Source organism: Phlebotomus papatasi, chromosome 2, assembly GCF_024763615.1.
Source record: "Phlebotomus papatasi isolate M1 chromosome 2, Ppap_2.1, whole genome shotgun sequence".
NCBI lineage: Eukaryota > Metazoa > Arthropoda > Insecta > Diptera > Psychodidae > Phlebotomus > Phlebotomus papatasi.
In genome coordinates, this window is record NC_077223.1 from 93,742,749 (window position 1) to 93,768,819 (window position 26,071).

Consider the following 26,071-nt stretch of genomic DNA (forward strand, 5'->3'; position numbering starts at 1 on the left):
GATTACGCGAAGTGTTTCCCGGACAATTGAAAAGAGTTTTCTTAAACATTTCACAAATCTGGGTGCGAATGATGCAGAGAAAATTGTGTTAGTTCGTATTACCTAACTTATAAATGTTTGACAATACTTTAAAACAAATTAAAAAAATATATAGTTCCAGAAAAAGTGAAGGTTGTTTGATAATTCGTCAGTTAAATCAGCATTTGTCGTAACTTCATTTTGATTACTTTTCAGAAGACGAAATTTTCAGTTCAATATTATTTTTCTTATAAATGAGCCCCAAATTTGATGGCTTTTGAGTCAAAATAAAAGTGGCACTAATAAACTGTAAGTTAACTCGAGAAAATCTTTATAAAAATATTTAAAAGCTGCAATATTGAGAAATATGTTAGAAGAAACACAATAATATTTTATCGTAACTTCCATCGTTTATAAAGCCGTAACTTGCAATGTATGGAGATTCTGGAAGTTACGACAATTTTCTAAAATGCGTTATTTGAATTATTATTATAAAAAATCAATTTGAATTATTCTAGTGATAATAAGCGCCTTTATTTGACTGAATTAGTCAATAATATTGTTATCCCTGTCCCTAAAAGGTTTTATTTCATAAGTTTTATTGAATAAATTTTGTGCGCCGCGTCGCTTGTTTTGTTTTGAATTAATGACAGATGGGTGGGGATTTTTGTAACTTTTTTCTCGCAAATATCGAATTAAAATGATTTCATGTTACACTATTCGCACTGTCTTTCGATATTTGGAAGAGTTTATAAACGTTTTATTGAGAAATATTAAGCAAATTACAAAAAGTTTATCAGAATTTGTCGTAACTTCCCCAAAAATGGAAGTTACGACAAATTCTGATAAATTTTTCCTTATTAAGGGCACTTACGATAATTTTTATTTAAAATAATTTTTATTGGGCTTATAAAAGTTTCTTTTTCACAAGTGCGTTTAATAAACAAAATTACGCTGATTCTAACTATGTATATATCCCAAAATCGCAAAAATGAAGTTACGACAAATGATGATTTAACTGACGAATTGTAAGATTTTGGGCTTTCAATTATTGTAACATTCAATCAACTTTTCTTTGATGGTGTTTTGTGTTTCTCCTGTTTATATCAAGAAAACGGAAAACTCGCTTTTGCGATTCATTGTAGACCCTAAATGTAATTTTCTTTTTCTTTTAAATTTTCTGTGAAAGAAAAAGGAATTTGACGCGGACTTTTTGACTAACTAAATTGAATTCAATTTGTGTCAGAAGAGTCAGTAGCATTCATTATTTATGAGTTTTCACTTTGGTCAATATACAACAACCAAGTGGTGCATGATAAAGCCAATTCATCCAAAGTCCTTCCGTGCCTTTTCTACATTTCTCATGAAATCAGAGATAAAGATGATATATGAAGTAAGAACGACAATTATTATCATAAGCCAATCATATGAAAATTTCATTAAGCGGTATTTCATTATTAGAAAATAAAATTCTAGAGAGTGTTTTAGAAAGGAATGAAAATCACGATGGGTTATTTAAGAAGAAAAAAAGGAGAGTAAGAATATCATAAGTACGGCAAAATGTACACACACCAGCAAATTTACTTTCCAACGCACTTTCCGCAAGATGAAGTAGGAGGGTAATAAAATAAAAAAAAACGAATCCTCTAGGGAGGAATTTACATTCTCAATGGATGTAAACTTTACTCATTGACTCTTAAGAGAGTCTTCCAGCATAAAAAAAATAATACACGAGAAGATTTTGAGGGAAAAATGTAAGGGAAAAACGGAATCGTAAGATTATAGAAGACACTCATGGAGATACTTCCGTTTTTTCTTTTACTTCCATTTTACTCATCAATGACGTAAAAGAGTCTCAGAAACTCAGGGAAAACAAGAAAAAAAATACTATAAGGACAAATATTCAAATTATTAGCAGAAATTCCACAGCTGATTCGTTTGGTAAATCCCTTAATTATTTGCGTAAACATCCTTCTTCAAGTAAATATTCGTCTTAGAAATTTTCTACATTTTTTTGGAATAATGTTTTCATTTGGTTTTTCTACGTACAAATTCATATTTTTCGACGTTTATTTGGTTGACAAATATGAAAGATATGCAAAAAGCACAGAAGTTCCACGAAGCTTTCTCCAGTGTGGGTGGGTTCCCGGAGGGCCGGATATAACAGCAATAATTACATTGTTTGATAATTTAATGAACAGTTTCGTCGAATTCACAGTTGAAAATGAATTTGGCGGCAAAATCAACAATGAGAGAGAGAAAGTTCAGAATAGAACAGTTTTTCCCATAAGGAGGTCGAAGGTGACTTCTGGAAATCATTCTCATCATGTTATAAAGTATATTTAATTTAGACATCAATTGATAAATTAATTCACTCAGCACGTAAAGTACCTGCCATAGAGACGGTATTAAACTTCCAAATTGTGTGTAACCTTATAGGGTTCAAGATAATATAGTTAGGGGAACTTGGGGCAGTATGTAATCAGTTAAAAAAGTTCATCTCTTAAAAACAAGAGAGACTCTGGTTAAAGACCTTTACCATGAGAGCTTTCATGAACCTCTATAGCCGTGTTAAAGGCATGGGTCTGCAAATAATGTAAAATAAATTGGTATTTAAGCCTGAAGTTTAAATCTCTCGCTAAATATAAATGAAACTCGAAAATTTCAAACTCAATTACGAACTTTAAAGTAAATTTCGTACAGAGTTGGGAAAATTAATAAAATACCACACAAAGAAGTTGTCAAAGAATTACTCAGTGATTATGAGAGCAAGTATAATAAAATTGGAACAGAAAAATTCAGGGCTTTGTAGCTTTACAGTAGACTCTCTCTCAATCCGGCATATGGGGCAAAATGTCATCCAAATTATCGAGAGATTTGGGCGTCAAAGTAATTGTAAGTTTCACAAAAAGCGCTCAATTATAAAGAGTCATGATGAAAAAAGGGGAACTACAACGAATTTCAACAAATTTGCTTTAAAATCAAACGTGAAAATTGTGAACAAAATTTTTCGCCCGATTGAAAAAGAGCCGATTGAGTGAGAGTCTACTGTACAAAATTTCTTTTACATAACCTCATATTTTACATTTTGAATGCAACCGTCGCGTCGTTCAAATTTGACGAACTCTACTGTAGTTGACTCTATCGAGGTCACACTGTATTTTAATTCACAGGCATGGAGTTGATTATTGTGAATAAATAGAAGTTTACTTAATATTTTTTTCTATTATTATCAGTGGAGAATTCTGCCCCGATCTCCCCTACTGCTCTTCTGTACACATCAAAGTAAAGAATGACATATATGTTGATACTTGAGACACTTAGAAATTAGATTCGAACAGAAAACATTGCAGCCACCGTGTGGACGAAACGGAAAGTAAAAATGTCTTGTTTCTTTGGCTTTCGAAACCAATCTTCGAATACCTTTATAATTGGTATAGGCAGAGCAATTCTTTACAAAAGGTATCCGTTTTGAGCAACTTTATTTTAGAAAATTGCTTCGTTACAAGGGAGATATGGGGCTACTTTAAGCTATGGAGCTTCATTGATATACGATTATTTCGCATATTTCCAAAGGAATTTGGCCTTTAACGTAATTTAATTCAGATAGGCAAAACAATAGGGGAAAGTGTTCTCTCTTCGAACGTTCATGCCTTCGAATAATGTTAATTTTCTTTTGTTTTTCCTAGGAGACTTACACATTTCTATTAAACATTAGTTAGCTTATCATCAATTATTGATAATTATGTGATAAGCATGTGTAAGTCTTTTAGGAAAAATAAAAGAAATTCACATTATTCGAAGGCATGAACGTTCGAAGGAAGAGTACTTTCCCCTACTGGATATAAATTAAATTATGGTAAGGCCCACAAAAAATTTGTTTTTCAATGTAGGCCCACTGCTCCATCTCCCCTTAAGTGTTCTCAGATTAATTTGGATCAGCTAAAAATTCACTCACTGCCTATTTTAAAATGCTTTGAAAATATTTTTTTTAAATAATAAAATATATTTTTTTTAAATAAACTTAATTAAAAAATAAAGACTATAAATCTTTGTTTTTCTGGGATCTTGTGAAAAAATAAAATATCCGTTTTGCCCCACTAGTCCCAGACTCCCCTATTTCTTGTTGAAATTCTCAAGGTTTTATATAAAATTCTTTGAAGAAATCCTGTAACATTTTACAATAAAGTTGAACATTCAAAGAAATTATAATCTGACAGGTTATGTAAAGGATAAAACAAAAGTTTTAAAATGTTGATGGCTTTCTAATCCATTTAAAAGAATTCTTTTTCTCGTTCAAGAAATGACTTTGTTGAAATTCGAATCTTTTGGTAAGACTTTGAATAAAAATATGGAATGTTTTTGATCCATTGATTTCAAAAATAATCCACCAACTCTTAATTTATTTAAAAAAAGAAAAAAAAAAACAAAATAAATTTACTAACTCAAATTAAACTAAAATTAGCGGTATCAAAAAGTCAAAGCAATATTTTTTTTTTCATTTTTTCTTCATATTTGAAGTTGTAATTATTATAATCTATGCTAGTAATGATATTTTCATGGTTACCCTAAGAAAGCCTGATAAACCATTCTTTGTTTACCTTAACCACTCTTTGTTTACGTTTACAAGCAGTTCAATTGTGAAGGAGCTTTTCCATGGTTTTGCGTTTAAAGTAAGCTTACAAAGCATTGATAAGGAATGAATTAACCATTTAATTTAATCAGAGATTATTAGTGCAAAAAATTAGTCGGAGTGGAAACACTTCAGGCATTTTAATATATCAATCACATTTTCAGTTGAATAAATTAGAATATGCAAAATATTACCAAAAACTTCCTATGACGTATAAAGTGGACGTAGACCTATATAGAACGATAATTTACATAGCTTTTAATTTGACAATTGTTCTGATGAAATAACGTTTCGAAGAAAAAGAGTCACATCAAAGCCAAGCCAAAATACAAAAATCTACCGGAAGTGAATGTCTAATCTGCAAATTCACATATTCGTCGCTTTAGCGCTGGATCTTCTTTCATTTCAAATTTTCGGTATTCTTGACACTTAAATCGTCAACAACAGTGCATAAAAGATTGAAAAGTGAATTCGTTAGTACTTTTGTAGAATTTAAGGATAAAAGAACACTTAAATTTCATTTTTTTGTCCTTTTCATGAATCTATATACTTTCGCGTAACCCGTTGGTTTAAATTTTCGAACTTCCAACGAGTTTTAAGAAAGTTCTTTCTAATCCTTTCGTTTAGCAATAACCTTCCCGATTTGAGAACCCTCTCCGATTGAAGTTTTTCTGTACCGATTCGAAAGTAATTTCAAAGAGAACTTGCCTAAAAACCCGTTGGAAGTTCGAACGTTTAAACCGACGAGTTACACAAAAGTGAGCAAGTTCATCAAGGGGACATTTATTTTAATGAAATTGCAATTCATACGCTCTGCCATCCTGAAAATCCACAAAAACGACACAAAAATTCACTTTTTGCAGTGAAGTATACACACTGTTGGTGACATTTTTGACGATGTAAGTGTCAAGAATACCGAAATTTGAAATGACAGACCAATCAGCGCTAAAGTGGCGAGTGCGTGAACTTGACTTTAGGCTTACGGTAGATTATCGACTAGGTTTCGCTTGGCTTTCGCGTGGCTTTGTCTCTGCGAAATCTTATTACTGAACGGAACTAATATATCTTTGAATCGGTGCACTGAGAGAAATCCGAAAAAGTTAAAATAACATTCCGGAAATGTTAATTTTACCCTGCAGTATTGATCCAAAATCGGTGTAAATATTACCCTTCTTAGGTATATTGGGGGTTAAAGTTACTACCCTTTTTCATATTAATTTTACCCTTAAAAAAGTGTAAAGTTAACATTAAAAAATGTTGATATATTTTCACACCTAAAAAGTGTTAAAATTATGAGCAAAAAAAGTTAATCGCACCCCCATTTTTTCTCAGTGTACAGTATAAATCTCAACCAGAGAGAGCTCTCGAACCTGAAAACTGAACGAAGGGAATGATGGTGCCATTTTAATAAAAATTATAAAATGAGACATTTTTTCCTGAACCTTTTTTTAAGCAAAAACGTTGGTTGTCACAACTGTTTGGTGTTTTTGTAATACGACAAGGACTAGGACAAACAGTCGTGACAGGAACCAACCCAAAGTAAGATCGATAATGCAGAAGCACTTGAGATCAGTCATGTAGGTTCTAAAAAAATGTTCAAGAGAAAGTTTTCCTCTTTTCATTTAAAATATTCCGTAAGATGATATAATAAACAAAAAATACTTTGCGATAGTTCTCTTGTATCGATATTGTACACTAAGTTAGTAAGATTTCTGTAAATGTGGAGATCATACATTTCAAGCAAAGGAGTTCAAATAAACAACGCACAAAGTAAAAGGGTTTGTAAATTATGTGAGGGAGTGTTGAAGTCTCTGGTGTAACTGTTGTCTCAACGACGACTCACAAGAGTAACAAATTATCTTGAGAGCCATTTGATTTAATTTCCTTTGTAATCTCTTGTGAAATGGTGGCTGAGAAAGGGACACATAAGGATGAGAATATGGCAGATACTTGTAAAAAGTGAGAAATATCAGGAAAAAATTGAAATAGAAGTCTATATATGTTTTTCTGTCTACTTTTTGTTTCCCGTTGTAAAAAAAAAAACAGAACGAGAAGTTCTTGTACCTGTTTGTGTGATAAAAAGCTCTATACAATTCAATTGATAAGTCAAAAAGTATCAGATGAAAAATGTTACAGAAAGCAACTCTTACTCAAATTTCAATTTATCACGTATGACAGAGAAACAAGACCGATTTATGCCAAATTGAGTGAAACATTTTCGGTATAGCTTCACAAACAAGGCACATAATATGTGATACAAGAAAAAATATTCCCCCCATTTAATCGCATGAATTATAATGATCATTCTTCAAGTGTTTATTATAAAATGTGGGTGGAAAAAAAGAATGAAATTATGAAATTTGAACGAATAGAACTTAATCCCCAAGGTAAATAATCTAAGATGGACCAAAATTGTTATTTTTCTCTCAGCAGCAGCATCAGGTGATATTTATCACATTAAGTGTCTTTCCTCGTTTTCCCACAAAATTATTTAATTAAATTAGTGTCTCCCTACGTCATATTACAATTAATTCTACCCACACTGCCAATATGCTAGATGCTAGAACATTAAGTTTTGTTTCGTTTTTTTTGAAGTTCACAAAATTCACCATTAAGTACCCAAACTCATATTTAATGGGGCGTATGAAAAAAAAAATTTGATTGAATATTTAAATTGACTTTCACAAATGCTAACACCATTCAATGTAATTACACCCCCTTTTTGTGGTTCCATATTACCAAAGTTGATAGGTAAGGTTCATTAAATTCACATGATATTTCTGAAATATGTTGTACCAAAATTATGTAAAATACTCCCATTATCAGTAAATAAAATGAAACCCCCAAAACACTTTCTACCTCAATAGACTATATACATGTTACTATTAGCAGGCTTAGTTCAAAACTTTATATAAATTCTATTAGGAAAGGGGTGGACAAGTAATCTAGACTTGACAGAGTGCTCGAATTCACGACCTTCAGATGGGTTTGCATTTTTTTATCGTATGTATTTTTTAGTCTATAAGAACCAAATGGTTTCAGATATCAATTTTAAGGTTCCAGTAACCCCCCGCCTCCACTATAAGAGAACATTCTCTTCTTTTGGTTTATAAAGCAGTTCTAAAGATTTCTTTCATTTTCGAAAATGAAAGAAACAAATGCGAATATTTCGTATTATTTGCGTATGACAATGACTACAAATTCCAAATAATTTCTCCTATATAATCGTCAATTGTTTAAGTACAATTGTGTTTGTTCAAATTCTTTAGTAACGGTGCCTTTACAACCCTATGAACTTCAGCAATCCTAACTCCGTATAAAGGAGAACATTTCTCTAAAGAGGACTAAAGGATGCAATCGAGGCAATACTTTTAACGGAATTAAAGAATATTCGAAGATATTGGAGGAAAATCTGGATACAAGAAAAATGGAGGGATAGGGATACAATTTCTTTTAGAAAAATGTTCCTTGAGTTCAGTTCTCTTTTAGAAAACGGTCTTTGGCGCCAACAACTGACGATATGCCGTTGTTTAAAAAAAAGCAAGTTTCATAAAAATAGTTCTTATCCATTTCTTAAAATATCTCAAAAGGTTAACGTAATGGACTATAAGTTTTTTCGGATGATATGTTCAAGATATACCAATGACTCCGAAAATACCTGCGATTTGCCATTAAACAAAATAAGTTTTCGTTTTGTTGCCCTGTAATGTGCGATGGCTTTAAAACATGGCTAGTTTGTATGGGTTTGATGGAGCAGTCAGAGGGAAAATTTTAAAATATTTATTTAAAACCTAAATCATATATCGACTTTGACCCGAATTTCTTTAAGATCGGTTGAGCCGTTTTCGAGTAAAAAAATTGTCAAAGTTGCGAAATTTCAGAAGGATATCGTTAATTTCCCAAGGATTGACAGTCCTTTTTGACTTGGATCTCGGAATTTTTTTAAGCCATACACCAATAGCTACAAAATCGACCTAGTCCCATCTCTGGCGAAGGGTTGGACCAGCTCCCAAACATTTCTGTCCATTGTCCTTTCAGAAGTAATTTCGAAGTATTTTTGAAGATAGAGATCAAATTTGCAAGCGTTCGGGTGAACATCCAAAACTTTGAATCGCATTTTTTCCGCTTCTCATTTTGATAATTCCTTACAATTGGCGGGAGGGTTTAAAAAAATTATGAACCGAATAAAATGAATGAAGGTTTATTCTCTTATTGTTGAACCTAAATGGGCCAATCCATCTCAAGACAACCATAGGGGTACCCTTCATGGTCTTAGATGTTTTTGAATTTTACATATGTTAAAGTACACGATAAAATAATATACCCCTATTTTTTTTTTTCGTCCGAAAAAAAATCCTGGCCGGAGATACATGGCGTCAAAGATGGCGCCTCGTGCTTCATTCCTCAATTGCGATTTTTAGCAAATATTTTAAAATGCTCTATTTCGGGAACGGGTTGAGATTTCTTCTTACTCTTTTTTTTTATTTGAAAGATAATTTTATACTCTTTAAAACGATATACTTGATTTTGCATTATCTGCTTAAGTTTTTTTGTAACGGTCTTTTAAAAAAAATTTGAAAAAATTTAAAAATTAATTTTTCTCAAAAACCCCATTCTCAAAAATTTTGATTTTTTTACTGTTGATCAGTAACATTGAGTACTACATTCCCTGAAAAGGCGAGCTTCCACTTTTGCACTTACTTTTTTTTAAAAATATTTGAAAAATTACCATATTTTCAAAATTAAAAATAACCAGTTAAACTCAAAATTTTGAGTTCAACTTTTCAGGGAATATAGTACTCCACAATACTTATAAACAGCCAAAAAATCAAAATTTCTCGAAATCAAGTTTTTGAAAAAAATTTTTTTTTGAGTTTTAAATAAAAATGTCTTTTATTGACAAAAATAAGCCTTTAAATCATATTAAACACATGTACTAATTATGTTTTTTTTGTTTCCTTTTAGTTTTTCAAAAAAAAAATTTTTGGAAATTTTTTTGGATTATTTTTGAAAAAATACGAAAAAAAATTTTTTTTGAAATTCGGTTTAAAAAAAAATCTACATATTAACACATGTGTCAAATGTATCTTAAAGTTTGATTTTTGTCAATAAAAGACATTTTTATTTAAAACTCAAAAAAAATTTTTTTTTTCAAAAACTTGATTTCGAAAAATTTTTATTTTTTGGCTGTTTATAAGTATTGTGGAGTACTATATTCCCTGAAAAGTTGAACTCAAAATTTTGAGTTTAACTGGTTATTTTTAATTTTGAAAATATGGTAATTTTTCAAATATTTTTTAAAAAAAGTAAGTGCAAAAGTGGAAGCTCGCCTTTTCAGGGAATGTAGTACTCAATGTTACTGATCAACAGTAAAAAAAATCAAAGTTTTTGAGAATGGGGTTTTTGAGAAAAATTAATTTTTAAATTTTTTCAAATTTTTTTTAAAAGACCGTTACAAAAAAACTTAAGCAGATAATGCAAAATCAAGTATATCGTTTTAAAGAGTATAAAATTATCTTTCAAATAAAAAAAAAGAGTAAGAAGAAATCTCAACCCGTTCCCGAAATAGAGCATTTTAAAATATTTGCTAAAAATCGCAATTGAGGAATGAAGCGCGAGGCGCCATCTTTGACGCCATGTATCTCCGGCCAGGATTTTTTTTCGTACGAAAAAAAAATAGGGGTATATTATTTTATCGTGTACTTTAACATATGTAAAATTCAAAAACATCTAAGACCATGACCCCTCGATTTGCGATTTTTTCGGTCGTTTTGAGATGGATTGGCCCAAATAGTTTTTGAAAAAAAAATTAATTATCTTTTACAACGTATTGAAGTCAAAATTTCGTTTTAAAATGTGCACTTCTTTAAAAAAACCCTTAAAAAGACTTCCTAATTCACATTTCCTCCGGTTTTTTGATTTAACTATATATACACTTATGAAAATCGAAATTTTTTTTCTTAGACAAGAATTACGAGCTGTAGATTTCCTGACAATTAGGTAATGCTGCGACGAGGCGACTAAACTACTGATTAGTCGGCCACTTGCTAGTATTTCCTTTTGAAAAAATTAATTTAGTCACTTGAAATATGTATAAACATATGTTAAAAATTTCATCAAGATTAATTTTTCCTTTTCCTTCAAAACAAAAATAAATAAATAAATAAATAAAATTAATCGCGAAAACTGCTAAGTTTTGGCCTTTTAAGTCAGACAGACTGCCCCCTTAAGAAATTTTAATTTTTTTTATTTTGGCTAAAAGTCATGGAATTTTTGCTTCCTGTAAGCAGACTTAGCTTACAAATCTGCTAACAAGTGGAAATGGTTGTACGAATGAAATTAAATTAATCGATAACATTTTGGACAAAGATAACACGGATTTTGACCTAGGACTTCTCCTCCTTTATTACTACGCAACTACGTTTCGGAGCTTTATGGCTCCTTCCTCAGGTATGTAAGTAACTAGTGGGAAAAGGGGGTCAATAACAATTTTCACTACACTGCATTCACAACTGGACGAGATGGACATCACAATGGTCAGAACTTGGTTATCGTTCTGACCATTGTGATGTCCATCTCGTCCAGTTGTGAATGCAGTGTAGTGAAAATTGTTATTGACCCCCTTTTCCCACTAGTTACTTACATACCTGAGGAAGGAGCCATAAAGCTCCGAAACGTAGTTGCGTAGTAATAAAGGAGGAGAAGTCCTAGGTCAAAATCCGTGTTATCTTTGTCCAAAGTTCAACTCTTGACCGATTCCTAAGCAGATAACATTTTGTGTAACAGCTTTACGTAAACCGAAATCTCAAAGTAGCTAGCATTAACTGTTTGTTCCTCTTCTAAACTCTCAACAGATTACACGAAAATATGGCTAAGTGACTGAATACATTTTTCGAAATTAAAAAAATTCTAAAATTGTAAATTTTAATAAATTTTAAATAAATTTTAAACAAAATAAAGTAAAACCGATCGATTGTAGGCTCCTCATTCTCTAGAAGATAGAGCAATAATATACCAGCATATTTAATTAAATTCATTGTAACTTTTGAAATAAAACATTTTCTAACCTGATAACAGTGTTTTTGACTGCTTGCACAAGAGATTTTACAACAAGAATTGTGAGACACAAACGGAATGTGCAGAACAGATGTAATGGTCAAGTTTAAACCATATATAAATTTGTGTCATTTCCCAAAAGTGGTATTTTCCTCTTGATGTGGAAGGGTACACTCAATAAAAGTTTTTGGTTAACATTTAAATTCTCCTTAAACTTCCTACGCACTCAATTATTTGTCCTTTTTATTTCATTCTCTTCCCTATCAACTCTACAGTTCTGTCATATATCCTGTGTCAGATCAATGAAAGTATCTGAAATTCAATTGGTTTTGTCGCTATTGAGTAAAGGAAAAATCATCGAAATGTTATAATTGGATTAGTAAAGGACTGAAAAATTTGTTAGAAAAGAATTTGCCTTACATCTTATCACTTGTATACAATTTTGAATTGTGAATTCAGTCATTCGAACTTATTCTCCAACTTCTTTTTTATTACATTACAGAGTATTAATTGTGAAAAACCGTATAAATTGAAGAGGTAAAGACTTTGGAAATTCGATTCATATTATCAAATAATATAACGATTTTTCTATTGCTTTTATATTCCAAAATTCACATTCTGAAGAAAGTATTTCAATTATTACACAAGAGAAAAGCTAAATAGCTACGTTTTTGATTTTATCCATTGGAATATTATAATATAAATTTCATTCTGTTTTAATAGAGGTAAATTGCAATAGAAATTGTATTGAAATAGCTAAACCAAAATAAACGCATGAAAATTTGTTTGGAATTATCGGATATGTTCCTATCAATATAAAATTATCATAATCCAATAATCGTGTATCAACAGATAACATTATGTCATTATCATTTATTCACTGCGACTATTATATACATGATTTTGCATTTCTATGATATCTTTCAAGTTTTTTTACGGTTGATACAATTTAATTTATCACAGATTTATGCAATTTTCTGTTTTTTAGTCTTTTAATAATAATACTGGTGGTATAGAACTCATCGAGGAATTAAGGCCTTCCCGCAAGGAGAGATCGTAAAATCCATTATTATTTTTTCTTATGAAAGGATGGGATTCTCAGTCCCATGTGTCTAGAAATCAAGTGCAGTGAGGTTCATCTATCACTCGACCCCATGAGTGCTCTTTTAGTCTATTAGCAGATTGAAATAAATAAACTACTAATTAAAAAATTTGAGTTAAATTAGAGAATCATGCTTTCCCGACGGTTGAAACTATTTCTCCATTTTGATTATAATAATAAATTTAAAATTTACTAAAAAGAAAGATATGTAATAAAACTAGTAATTAATGTTATAAATTCTGTTTTAAAATTAAAAGCTTGTTTATTTAATAATATAATATACTTAGTAGTTGCTTGTGACTAATTTGAGAGTGAACCTTAAAGGCTGAAAAGGCATATATCTAAGGTTGAAAAATCTTTAAGTTTAGAATTTGGTATCATTCTTAATTTTAGAGTTTATGGTAAAATCTCAAATACAAATATGAGAGAAAGTTAAAATGTAGATTTTAAAATTTTTAAGCAGATTGAAATATTTATCCTGTTTAAAGGAAAGAATTTTGAAAACATAATTACAAATTGACGTACTGAATTCTTAAAATATTGGTTCTAGAATTGGAAATCTTAAAATCCACACGGTTTGTGTCTTGGATTTCAAGATTACAAGATATTTAACACCGGTGGCAGCCAAAATCCCGAAGAGGCCAAATCCCGAAAAGGACAAAATCCCGAAACCCAAAATCCCGAAACCCAAAATCCCGAATTTTTAAAATCTTGAAAAGGATGAAATTATTAGAGGAAAGAATTTAGAATAATTTCCCAAGACACAGAAGATTTCCTATGAGCTATGACACTTTTAAGAATTCGGGATTTTGACAGAGACCCATTTAACATATTTGGCCTCAATTCTGAGATCAAGATCAAGATATAAATTTCCAGTCAATTATTTCTAAGCTCAAAATTTTATAATCTTACGTGATGCATTTGTGGGACTTCTTAGCTAAGAACCAAGATATCAAGATTTTCCACACTTAAAGAAACATCATTGTTGTCAAAAATATCTTTGTTTTTCTCTGCAGAATTTCCCTGAACACATATAGTGACATGTTATAAACCCTGAAATGTTTATACTAGTCATGGATTCTTTTACAGATACTATTGAAGGTTTTGTATCGCGATACACGTCACTTGGAACATAACCATTTTTTGGTCTAAATACAAACTCAAAGTATTTTTAATATTTTTTTCTTTATTAATATCTCTTTTATAGATATTTTTATCATTATAACAAGGAATTACGCATAAAATTTTTCAAAATGTTAGTATCTTGATAATTCCAAGCACTTCCGGGGGCTCTTGAAATATTGGTTCCAGAATTGCAAATTTCGATATCCATACGGTTTGCGTCTTGGATTTCAAGATTCCAAGATATTTGATTATATTGATCTCAAGCCTGAGACCGTGATCAAAATCGAAAGATTAAGAAAATTTCAAGATTTTGGTTTTCTAAAGTCGAAAATCAAGATCAATCTGTCGAATTTGCCAAACGACCTGAAATCTTGAAATAAAGAGACCGAATCCGTGTGGATTTCAAGATTTGCAATTCTGGAAACTTGCCTCAATTCTTAGGCCAAAATCAAGATCAAAATTTCAAGCTGTCAAATATTTCCAAAATCAAGATTTCGTATTTTAACCCGAAGTATTTATGGAACTTAGAATGTCTTAGCTAAGAACCGAGATTTCAAGATTTTCCACACTTAACGAAACGTCACTTCTGACAAATATCTTCATTTCTCTGTTGAATTTATTGAAATTTCGTCATATAAATTAGGAAAATTAATAATAGGATATTAAAGAATAAATGAGAGGCCCTAAACGAGAGTACAGGAAGTGCAAACCAAACTTGTGATAAACCAAGAGATGTTTATGCAAGATGTGATTATTTTGCAAGTATCCTCTGGGTGGTGTACTTCGGTATGTACATCTAGAAATACGTACAATTTCGATTAAATTACAAGGTCAAATACAGTATTTTTCCAAGTAGTTCTCTTTTTGTGCCATCTCTTATAGAAATATTCCTCATCAGTAGTTATTTCCACATGAAACTCTTCAAATTGTTACTATCTTGAAAATTCCAAGCACTTCCGAGAGGTTCTTGGAATTATTTTTAAAAAAAAATTTGACGTCTTGAAATCTTGAAATATTGGTTACAGAATTGCAAATATTGATATCCTCAAGGTTTGTGTCTTGGATTTCTAGATTCCAAGAAATTTGACGGATTTAACATCTAGATCTTTATTTTTTGATTTCAAAATACCAAAATCTTGAAATTTTCTTGATCTTGACCTTGATCTTGGTCTCAGAATTGAGGCCAATATTTCAAAAAGGTCAAATGGTCAAATTTATTGTTTTCTTTAAATAATTCCAAGACCTCTCGAGGTGCCTGGAACTTTCAAGATTACTAACAATTTGAGGAGCTTCTGTAGGAAACGGTTTAAAATATGAAAATTAATATGAAAAATACTACGTTTGAATTTGTAATTTAATAGAAATTATACATATTTCTGATGTACGAAGAGAAGTGCAACATCTTGAGAATATCTGCAAAGATTCAGGATCTTAAGGTAAACATTTCAGGATTTATCACAGGTCACAAATTTCGTTTGCACTTCCTGTGATCACGATTTAATGAAATTTCAACGAATTCAGCAGATAAATAAAGGTATTTGTGAGAAAAGTGATTCGTTGAGTGTTGAAAATCTTGAAACCTTGGTTCTTAGCTAAGACATTTTAAGTTCAGACGTAAAGGCCTCAGCAATTTTCGTCAAAAAAGCTTTTTAACGAAAATAGTTCCTAAAGTAAGGAAGTTTAATGTAATTGTATTAAATTAAATCATTACATATTGCTAATAAAACTTTACAAAAAATTATTTAAAAACCAATTCTTTTCGCTAATTTTCATATATTAATGACCAGCGCACAATAATTTTTGTTTGTAAATATGTTTTCAAAATTTCTCACGAGAATAAGCGAGATGACTAGATCTAGATCTCACTCACTCTCATTGAAATGTCAAAAACATGTTTACAAAACAAAAATTATTGTGCGTTGTGCATAATTTTGAATACTGATAAAATCTTAAAACCTCAAATGTTTGTAAGTAACGATCTTTGTTTACAGGTGTAATTACACTCGAATGAAAACTCCTGCGTATGGCTGGGAAACGTGAATTCATTAAGGTTGGTATACAAATTTCCGTGCTTGACATTACAAAATGGTAATATATATGCCGTTTATTATAATCCCTTAGAAATTTTCCTTTTTGCCACACAATTAATGTGTTATTTGTACATCGTAAGTCTCTATGAGAGAACTAATTAATTGTTCTAAACTCCGTTTTGATGTGGTATTGATAATAAATTTAAATTAATGCCAATTTAATAAATTCCTCTGCCGTACTGGTTAAAATTCAAATGGTTCGTGGGTGACCCCTCTGTAACCACAAATTGCGTTTGTTTCAAATGAAATTTCATCATGAAATCAAGGAAATAAAAAAAAGAGAAAATTCGTAAAATTTCAAAAGTTATTATTTGAGGATACTCCTGTCCGTCTTTCACGCAAGAGTAGCCTTAAAAACAAATAAAAAGGACAGAGAATAAAATTACTACGTGACACTTTTTTTTTTCTTCTTCTCCACAAAATTCCTTTTACAGAGCTTGCAAAAAAATGTGCCCCTTTTGTAGCAAGTTGGCAAAAGGTAAGTAAGGATATTCTTCATGACTTTTTACTCTACATTATCTCATAAAATTTGTCATGTCTTGGTTACATTTTCTTTTAGAGATAACAAAAAAAAAGCAATCAAAAAGGTGAAATAACTGTGGTTACCCTTAGTGGCTATTGCACCAATGGAATGCAACAGATATGATACTTTGGTCTTGGATGTAATTTCATTAGAAACCTTTCCATCGAATTATTCATTTAAACTCTGTTTACATTTCCACAGACTTTTCTCCACACCATGTCTTTATGTTGAGTGAATAAACAAAAAAAAATGTGTATGTTGTTAGTCATAGTTAAATATTTTAATTTTCAAGAGCAAATCGCCAATGAAATTGTTCATAGCTGGAATTGAAATTAAAGTCTTGTTGTGTGACTTTGAGCTTTTATCAAAAGGAAGAAGAGAAGATATCTACCCATCATTCTGTGAGACAAAGACGAGAAATTTATCTTTTTGTGGGTTTAAATTGAAAAGCCTTCGTCAAAAAGTTGTCGTTTGAGATCAAAACGATATAGGGCTAAAAGTTAAAGGACATATACGCCGAAAAGAAATTTCACATGAGAAAAGAACAAATTCATCTAGGGCTTTTTTTTGTAAAAGAATTATCTGTTATTGCCGTCGCTTTTCCAGCAGACAAGCCAGAAAAAAAAGTTCTAAAATGAAGTTTGACTTTTGAGTGGATTTTCACAGGAATTGAAGTGACATTTCTTATTCACATTCATGTATTATTCTTTTAAATAAGTAATTATGAAAGTTTAAGACACGAGAAGAAAAAAATCCGAAATAAATGTGATGTCAGGGAATCCAACAGCCAAAGCTGAAAGCAAAATTTGGTTTTCTTTTTCTTTTGTACAACTTTCTTTACCCCTATATAGCCTTCTAACTTAATAGAATTCTAAATGAAGAAAAAAAAAAGATATATGACGAATGCAGACACTTTAACAATCCTTTAGCTCTCTCAGAAGAATACTTTTAAATATTCTGAAATATCTTGTTGCTTTGCATCAAAATTCCGAATGAAACACTTAACTTTCAGAGCGAAAACTTTTTCACATAAATGTCCATAGTGATTTATTGATATAACATTTTCTGAAAAAAAATAAAATAAAAAATAAAGACTATTATAAAATTTTATATTTATATAGTTTCTTAACTTTTAAATTCCATTTTATATACTAGTTAACATCTGAATGAAATGAATGGAAAAGCTGGTCTATACATTTCCATTAAATCGCTATCATGACATTCATTGGAAAGTTTTTGAAAAGTTACTCATATACTTCTTTAGAAACTTCCTCTCAATAATATTTAACAGTGTTAAAGAATTTTATGTGTAAATGTGGAAAATGTAACTAAAACTAAATGGGTGACAAAGTAGAAAAGACTGCGTGAAATCCACGAATATGCGAGTTTAATGGTAAGCTCTAAAAATTAATCCTGGTAATAATGCCCGGGAAAAAAGGAATTTTAAAATTGTTTAGAAATTATGGTAAAAAAAAGAAAGTTGTTGCAATTATGGAGTGGTGAGGCTACATTGCGCTAGGGCTAGAGGAAGATTCGGGTACATTGATATATACAATTTTTCACATATTTTTAGAGGAAATTGAGTTTTAAACGGAATTATGGTTTAGATAGACTAAACGACTAAATAATTGCGGAACTAAATAAAATAAATAAATGATTGTAAGGACCAGCTGCCTTTAGAAATAAACGAAAAATCGAATATCAATAGCCCAACTTATCATTATATTGAAAACGCTATTTATTCGCATATTTTTAAAGGAAATTGGGCTTTAAATTAAAATGATTTAGGGTAAGTGCACCAAATTCCGGACAGCTTGCAATTCCCGCCACATTTTTTGTTCCTCAAATTTCCATGAATTTTAAGTTTTTGCATAATTTAGAGATTATACAATGCAAAAAAAAAACAAAAAATATCTCTTGGACGAGCAATATGATCTGAAAAAGACATTAGAAAAATTCCGTAAGCGCAAAGAACTATGAGAATGAAGGTGGCCGAAATAGTCCACCAATGCAATGTCTACATTTTTATTTATTTGAAAATTTATTAAGAATGATTTCAGAGAAAATAAAGATGATAAACTGTTTACAAGGTGCCAAGCAACACTCCTTATAAAAAAAAGTAACAAAAATATTCAATTTTTATTAAAAAAAAATATTAAATTTCAAACTTGAGACTTTGGCGCTTGCATGCAACTATGCCGAAATTTGGCACACTTACCCTAAGTATACAAAAATAATCATAAATCTAAATTAAATTAATGGCTAGATGAAGCTTTCTTTAAAAATAGTGCTTTCAATGTATCTCCAACAAATACCTAACCGATTTCAATTTGACAAAAATTCAAATAACTTTCAATAAGCTTTTGAAGTTCTATCATCAGAAAATATTTTACGTCATTTCAGTGATACAAACTGATTTTTTCGAATAAAAAAAATAATAGGTCTTGTTTCACTTGAGGGGAATATCCTGAATAATGCTACTACCCCATTTGATGCCACCTTGAACAAAAAGATTTTTTAATTTGTCGATACTTTCAAGAATTATGAAATATAAGAACAGTCACTATTTATTTTATAATTCCTTATATCGTAATATTGATAAAATACCATTTTTAACTGCTCTTTCAATGTGGCATCAAGTAGAATCGGGGTATTCATCCTATATTTTCTCTCCAAAAAAATAATTTTATACCATTTAAATGACGCAAAATATTTTCTGATGATTAATCTGAAAAACAAACTTCTTTTTGATAATTTTTTGTTCTCTAGTATCATGAAGACCCTTTTAGCCACTTAGGATTCCGAGTTGGGACAAAATCAACAGAACATGATGAGACTAAATAAACAGCATTGCTTCACATTAAATTTAGGTAGGAAAACTTGCTTTTTCGGCTGTGAAACGAAAAATTGAAAACTTTTAATTTTAACAAAAGAAGGTTCTTGGCCCTGGGAGTAGCTTAGGAAGTATGTCGGCTATATTGGTAAATTCGTCTGTATAAGGTGAAAAGACCTTGTCATTTTTTTTGGGAGATTTTTCGATTGTAAAGGTACAGCCTCTTCAAGACCTTAACTTATTCCTTATAATTGTCCGTTAAACATTTTCCCCACTAGAGGGAGCTTGTGAAGCTCGGTATAGAAAAAGATGTCCAAAATTTTAAGACTTTACTGAATGTGACACCAACCGAATCAATTATACCACTATGCCTAAAAACTCTCTTACTTATTAGTTTCATAATTCCACCTCACAAAATTCCTGGAAATCCTTAAATTTTTCTCTAGAAGAAAATTAACATTTTAGTGACACTTTTTACAAAGTTGCTCTGATTTGCTCAGCTACGCACAAAATTTTTCCACTTATGTACGCCTCATTTTCCCCGGACACATTATACCGGACACAAAAATTTGCACATCACTGTTTAGATGGAACTTTCATCAACTTGCTTTATCCGTTTGTATAGAAGCTATCATGCGTTTTAATGTCAATTTTATGCTATTTTTCTAACATATGTTTTTGTGACACTTGGAAAACAATTTTTCAGTGTATTCTAACAGTCAATTAGGTGTGATTCTCTCATAATCACACCTATTATAATTCTAAGATTTTTTCTATACCTCCAATCTGTATCACAGAAAATGTTTTGTCAATATTAGAGAACACGTTTTGAACTTTGAATGAAAAAGTAAAACATGTCAGCTAAATATTTTACTGACCAAAATAATATTTTACTGTCAATATTTAGTTTTTCTGGCCACATTGTAATTTTTGTAAAGAAAATCTTATTTTTTTACTGTAAAAAATAAAGCCGTTGCAAAATGTGAAGCATTTTAGTAAAAAAGATCAATCAAAATGTAAATTGTTTTGTATAATAAAACAGAAATAATAAATTAGGATTGCTTTTAAATAGTGAAATATTATTTACAGAGAAAAATTAAGAAATTTTGAACCATCTTGGCACTGTTGTTTCGATTTTAACTGATTTTTGTTGAAATTCAATTGCTTTCAATTATTTGGATAAGAATAGGACAGGCCGTCCTTTGTTACAAAATCTGTCCTAGACATCTATTCTTGTGAAGGACTCTAGAGGCATAAGCTGAAACCACATGATTTAGGATAAGATTCCTGTTTTGCTCCCTATGGAATTTAAAGGTATGATACTTTGTACAAAAAAAAAGAAATGCGCAAATTGGAACGTCCTGAACCGGGCATACCGAGACACGAATATCTAGGTAGAAGATCCAGGAACTATCAGCCCATTGACTACATTTTAAATGTTTTATGAATTTATTGATCAATGATTCAGTTATTAGGTGAGATTCTTAATAATTTTTACAGAACATTTTTAAATATTTTTTTCAATGTATATGTATGAAATACCATTTTTTGGCCAAAAATATTTCTTTCATTCCAAAATGTAATTTTAGTCATAGAAATAATATACGTTTAGTTTAAAAAAATTAAAAAAAATATAGTTGAAGGACAATTAGACTTATCTTAAATTTCTCATTGCAAAAATTTCCAAAATGTTTTAAATAGTAGAGGAAAGTGCTCTCCCTTCGAACGTTCCTGCTATCGAATAATGTGAATTTCTTTTGCTTTTCGTAAGAGATATACATTAAATTATCACGGAATTATCAACAATTGATGATAAAAGCCAACTAATATTTAACAGAAATGTGTAAGTCTCTTAGGAAAACTAAAAGAAAATTCATATTATTCGAAGGCATGAACGTTCGAAGAGAGAGTACTTTCTCCTAATAATTTTCCAGTTTAATTTAAATGGGCTTCAAACCTAAAATTCAACTACATGGCTTAAGTTCTATATAATTTCAAAATAAACGAATTTTATAGAGAAATTTTGATTAAATATAATAGATTAATAACGATTAAATAATTAAACTCTCAAAATTGTGTTTCTGATTGCAATTTAGAAATTAAAGACATTTGGGAACGAAGTTAAACATCCACTTTGAAGATCGCTTTACGGGAAAGTGCGCTGCCTTCAGACGACTCAAGCCTTTACCAATTTATTTTTTTTAAATATATGTTAAATAAATTTGACCCATTATAATGCTATATTTAGTTAGTTCAATGCTTCAAATTTCTTGTTAATAGCCATAAGTCAATTCCATCAGGAACATTGAATAAAAATTGAGTCGTCTGAAGCTTGGGTCTTCCCAAGATAGCGTGCTTTCCTCTAGTACCTTTTCGAAACCGAATTAAAATTTTTAATTACCTAAGAGCTAATTCCATTGCAAAAAGGCGAAATAAGATTTAGGCTTGAACAAATGTACATTGTAGGACGAAATGATGGACTCGGTTGAATTATAGGGTCCCAAAGCACTAAGTCATAATTTCTCACTGTTTGGTCCCTAGGTTTAACAATCATAAGCACAAATATTGAAAAATACTTTTTTTTTCTAAAACTTAAAATTCACGAAATCCCTTTAAAATCCTACTTTTGAGGCGTTGACAATCTATATTAGGGTTGCGGCTTTACTACACCGAACACTATGTAACACTGAACACTGTGATTTTTTAATTACATACTAGACTTCAGAGAACGAAATGTATGAGTAAATAGATACTATGGGGATGCTTGTCCACTGAAAAAAGTGGTCGTCATAGTTCAAGTAGGGGAAAGCGCGCTACCTTCGAACAACTCAAGCTTCGGACAATTCAATTTTTCTCCATGTTCCTTATTGATTTCATCCATAGCTCTTTTCTGAAAATTTGAGGAATTGGACAAGCTATTAAAATATAATATTATAATGGGACAAATTCATTTATAACACATTGAAAAAATTGATTTGAGCGAAGCATAAATCGTCCGAAGGTAGCGCGTTTTCCCCTAGTTTAGACATAAAAATCAGTGTTCGGTACTGCCCCATGTACGTTGGTGCCTCAGTTTCCTCTACTTATAGCCTCCTCGCAAAAATCCTCAGTTTTGTCACAAAATCTTTAAAAAAACTACAAAATTAAGGATAAAGGATGTGTTATAGCACATCACATTTTTTTAGCTTTATAAATAATTTTTGTGAAAAAAATTGCAACGAGGCCATAAGTAAGGACAGGTCACTATTAATGCCACAACCCTATACAATTAAAATTTGATAAATTTTATAATGTTATTTTCCATTTCTTTTTAAGAATTACAAAATTTAGAAAGTGAAGAAACTATATCTTATGAGAAATATAAAATTTAGTATTGGTTTCCATTGTCCTCCTCTCCTGTGCAATTGATTTATTTAAAGTAAGTGAAATTAAATATCAAACTTTGAAATTGGATATATACAAATTACTTTTTTAATATGTTTGAGTATTGTCTTCAGCCAATCTTTCCAAATGGAATTCTGGAATAACAGCAAGTTACACAAAATTTAAAGTTTAGGGAGAAAAAAAAGAGGGAGTCTCTATTTAAGTGAAATTGGAGACTTCACGAGGAAAGAACAACTTTGTGAAAGTTACTGAGTATAAAAAAGATGTTTGTCCTTTGGCATAGAGCATGTACTGTTGTAATTGCTTTTCACAATATTCATAAAGTCACATTATGTTAATATTTGGTTACCACCGTGGCCACAAATGATTATTAATAATAATGGTTATGCTTAAATCAAATTTTATTGTTATGTTTACTGGAGAGTTTCGTGGGTTGTTGCACAATAATACATCCGATTTGGCTAAATTAATATTTTGAATTTTACCTCACATTTATCAATTTATATTAAATACAGTTCATGGGATGGATTATTGTTAAAAATGCGTATATCCTTTCAGGAAATCACACAATTTCCGGACATTTTGCTAAATATAAAGAAAGTTTATAATATTTAATGAAAAATCTCAAACTATGGAAATAAATTTTTGAATGTGTCGAATAGAAAATTTATTGTAACATTATCTTGTAAATTTCAAAATTATTGAACTCTTTTGATAAACGAGGTGCAGGAGAAAAGTTTATGTTTTCTCTATTATCGTGCATGTTACTTTTAACAAGAATCAAATAGAAAGGTGAGGTATTTTTGAAATTTGATCCAGAAAAGGATTCTTTGAGTCATATCATGTTGTAGTCTCCTGGATGGTCGACTTGTGTAAAAATGAGGAGACAGATAGTGTTGTGAGATTGTGGCGTAAAATTGATTTTATTTGTGCAACTGGAGTCGTAAATCATCTTCATGGTAGCCCCATTAACCCCTTCACATCGTATTATAACAGATTGCAATTACAGTGGTGGTGGCGCAAAAAGCTAGAAAAAAAAGTACAGCTTGGAAAAGGATGTAAGAGGGTGAAGCTCAAGCTGTGCCCATAACTGCCACTTTCCATAGTTTTTCTTCATCTTTTTGCACCGCAGTCAATTTTATGTTTATTTCCTCTTCTATTCAATAGACGAGGCTCTATTCCTCCTACCATTATTTTCACTTAATTCCCGATTTCCAATATATTTTATTGCCATTCGTGACTTTTATTCATCCCAGCTTCTAATATTCAATTAAAAATATGAATATTTATTTAACTCACCCGTGAATTGTCTTTTGAAGAGGTGATTGAAAAGAAGAAACTTTCTGATCTTCTCAAGTTTGAGAATAATTTCCTTGATTATTTGGGATGTGAGATTGCTGATGCTGATGTAGCTTGATGGCTGAATAAATATTTCACCAATTGAATATTTTTTTCTATTGAATTAAATTTCTTCACTTTCAACTGGACACACTCACGTGCAGAGTCACAAGCAACAGTGAAATTAAGGAAAAGAGTTCACTTGAATTTATACCCGCAAAAGGCAATCCGAATTTCCACTGGAGACCGTGATGGCGCCACTAGCGTGACTCTCCAAGAAATTCTTCAAATAAATACGCATGCGTCCCAAATATAACGGTTATATAGTTACTAAAAAAAAATCTTCAATGATGAGATTCCTGAATCAATCATCCCGTGAAAATCCTTCGTCATAGCACCTTGACTTTTTCTCCTTTTTTTCCATCAACTGGCTCGAAAGAAGAGAAATTGCAACGCAACGGTGCAATATTCCGGAAGTACATACGTATTTGTGAATATGTACTTTGTCAATCTTTCTTCACCCTATGTCCTGCATTATCACACATGTCATCGTATCATTTACGCGAAAATTATTTATCTTGTTGACGGATGTTGGGCAAAAAAATATTAAATAACGCCCTGAAAGCCAAGTCAGAGGAAGAATAAGAGCATGACTTCGATTATAGCGCACCTGATGACGCTGAAATTCCGAGGGGTTTGTCAGTAAATACACTTGTTGCTTTGCCAATTATATCAACACCTGTCCATAAATTGATAGGATTCCTGGAATTCCTAGAATTCAATTAAATAGAATTAATTTGTCCAATACATGATTACATAATAATTTATGAGTTGGGAACAATTAATATTTCTTTTATTTTCTAAAATCGTTACGAACATTCAAAGGACGAATTTTAAAAGTTCAATTTGAAAATTCAAATTTGAATCATCAGCAATTTGAACCATAAAAGAAAGTGGTACAGCCCCTCGACATTTTTCTCTCACCCACTTCAAAAAGCTTTATCGCTTAATACGGAAAATCATCAATTTATTGAAAAGGTTTCCTCTCCAAATACGGGGACGTCGCTCCATTTCTATGCACCTGTCAACGTATTTGAGTGATCCACCCTCGTAACCGCAACATATGCTCCTGGAATGCCCTTCCACGGCTCTTCAGCCTCTGATAAGATTCTGCTCGCGTGGTAAATACATTAGAGATAATTAGACAATCACTTATTTTCTAATTATGAATCGTTATCAGATAAAGGCTGCATGTGGGCGATTATGAATTCATTTCAAAAACGATATACGCGTACCTTCCGGTGGTTCCGTCGACAGGGGAATTACTAGAATTCATTCAAAAATCTCCGCAATGGGGATTTTTGCTATGAACTATGAATTTCTGCTAAAAACGAAAATTATATTGCAATTACTACAATTAAGTTAAAGCCTTACGGCGTTATCACACTTGCACATTAAAATTTTATTGTAATTCACATTAATTGTCGCTTGTGAGCGTCCAAATCGTCCAAATATGTTATTTGTGTCTTTGAGTCACTTAATATTTGGGGTTTTTCTATTTATTGATAAAGTAGTGGATTTGGCCTGCAAATATAAGTTTAAATTTACCTAAATCATAAATATTTTTCACATTAAAAAATTAAAGAGAAAATCGCATTAATTTTTCGCATTAATGCTATAAATCAATTTATATCAAATTTTTCGGGCCAAGTCTATCTTTTTATCAACAAATAGATCAAATTTTGAATATAAAATGATTCAAACACACAAATTACACATTTGGACTCTCACTAACGACAATTAATGTGAATTATATTAAAATTTTAATGTGCAAGTGTGGTAACACAGTTAGAGTAAGATGAGGTAATTTGGAATAATGTGTATTTTTGAAATTTTGGAATTTTGTCGCTGTTTGTTTCAGATGGTCAAAGAGAATAAGAAAACTACGAAGATACAAGACTTTACATTC

At 30.9% G+C, this 26,071-nt stretch overlaps 1 protein-coding gene across 3 annotated transcripts in view; it reads right to left on the reverse strand.

The window, feature by feature from the left end:
- The window catches only part of LOC129802458 (diuretic hormone class 2), a 73,505-nt gene extending 49,211 nt beyond the window's left edge, over window positions 1-24,294 (reverse strand). For all 3 annotated transcript variants that reach the window (XM_055848268.1, XM_055848269.1, XM_055848267.1), the window contains exon 1: window positions 24,064-24,294. The gene's annotated coding sequence lies outside the window, so the exon portion shown is untranslated. The remainder of the gene's footprint in view (window positions 1-24,063) is intronic.
- Window positions 24,295-26,071: the final 1,777 nt, after the last annotated feature.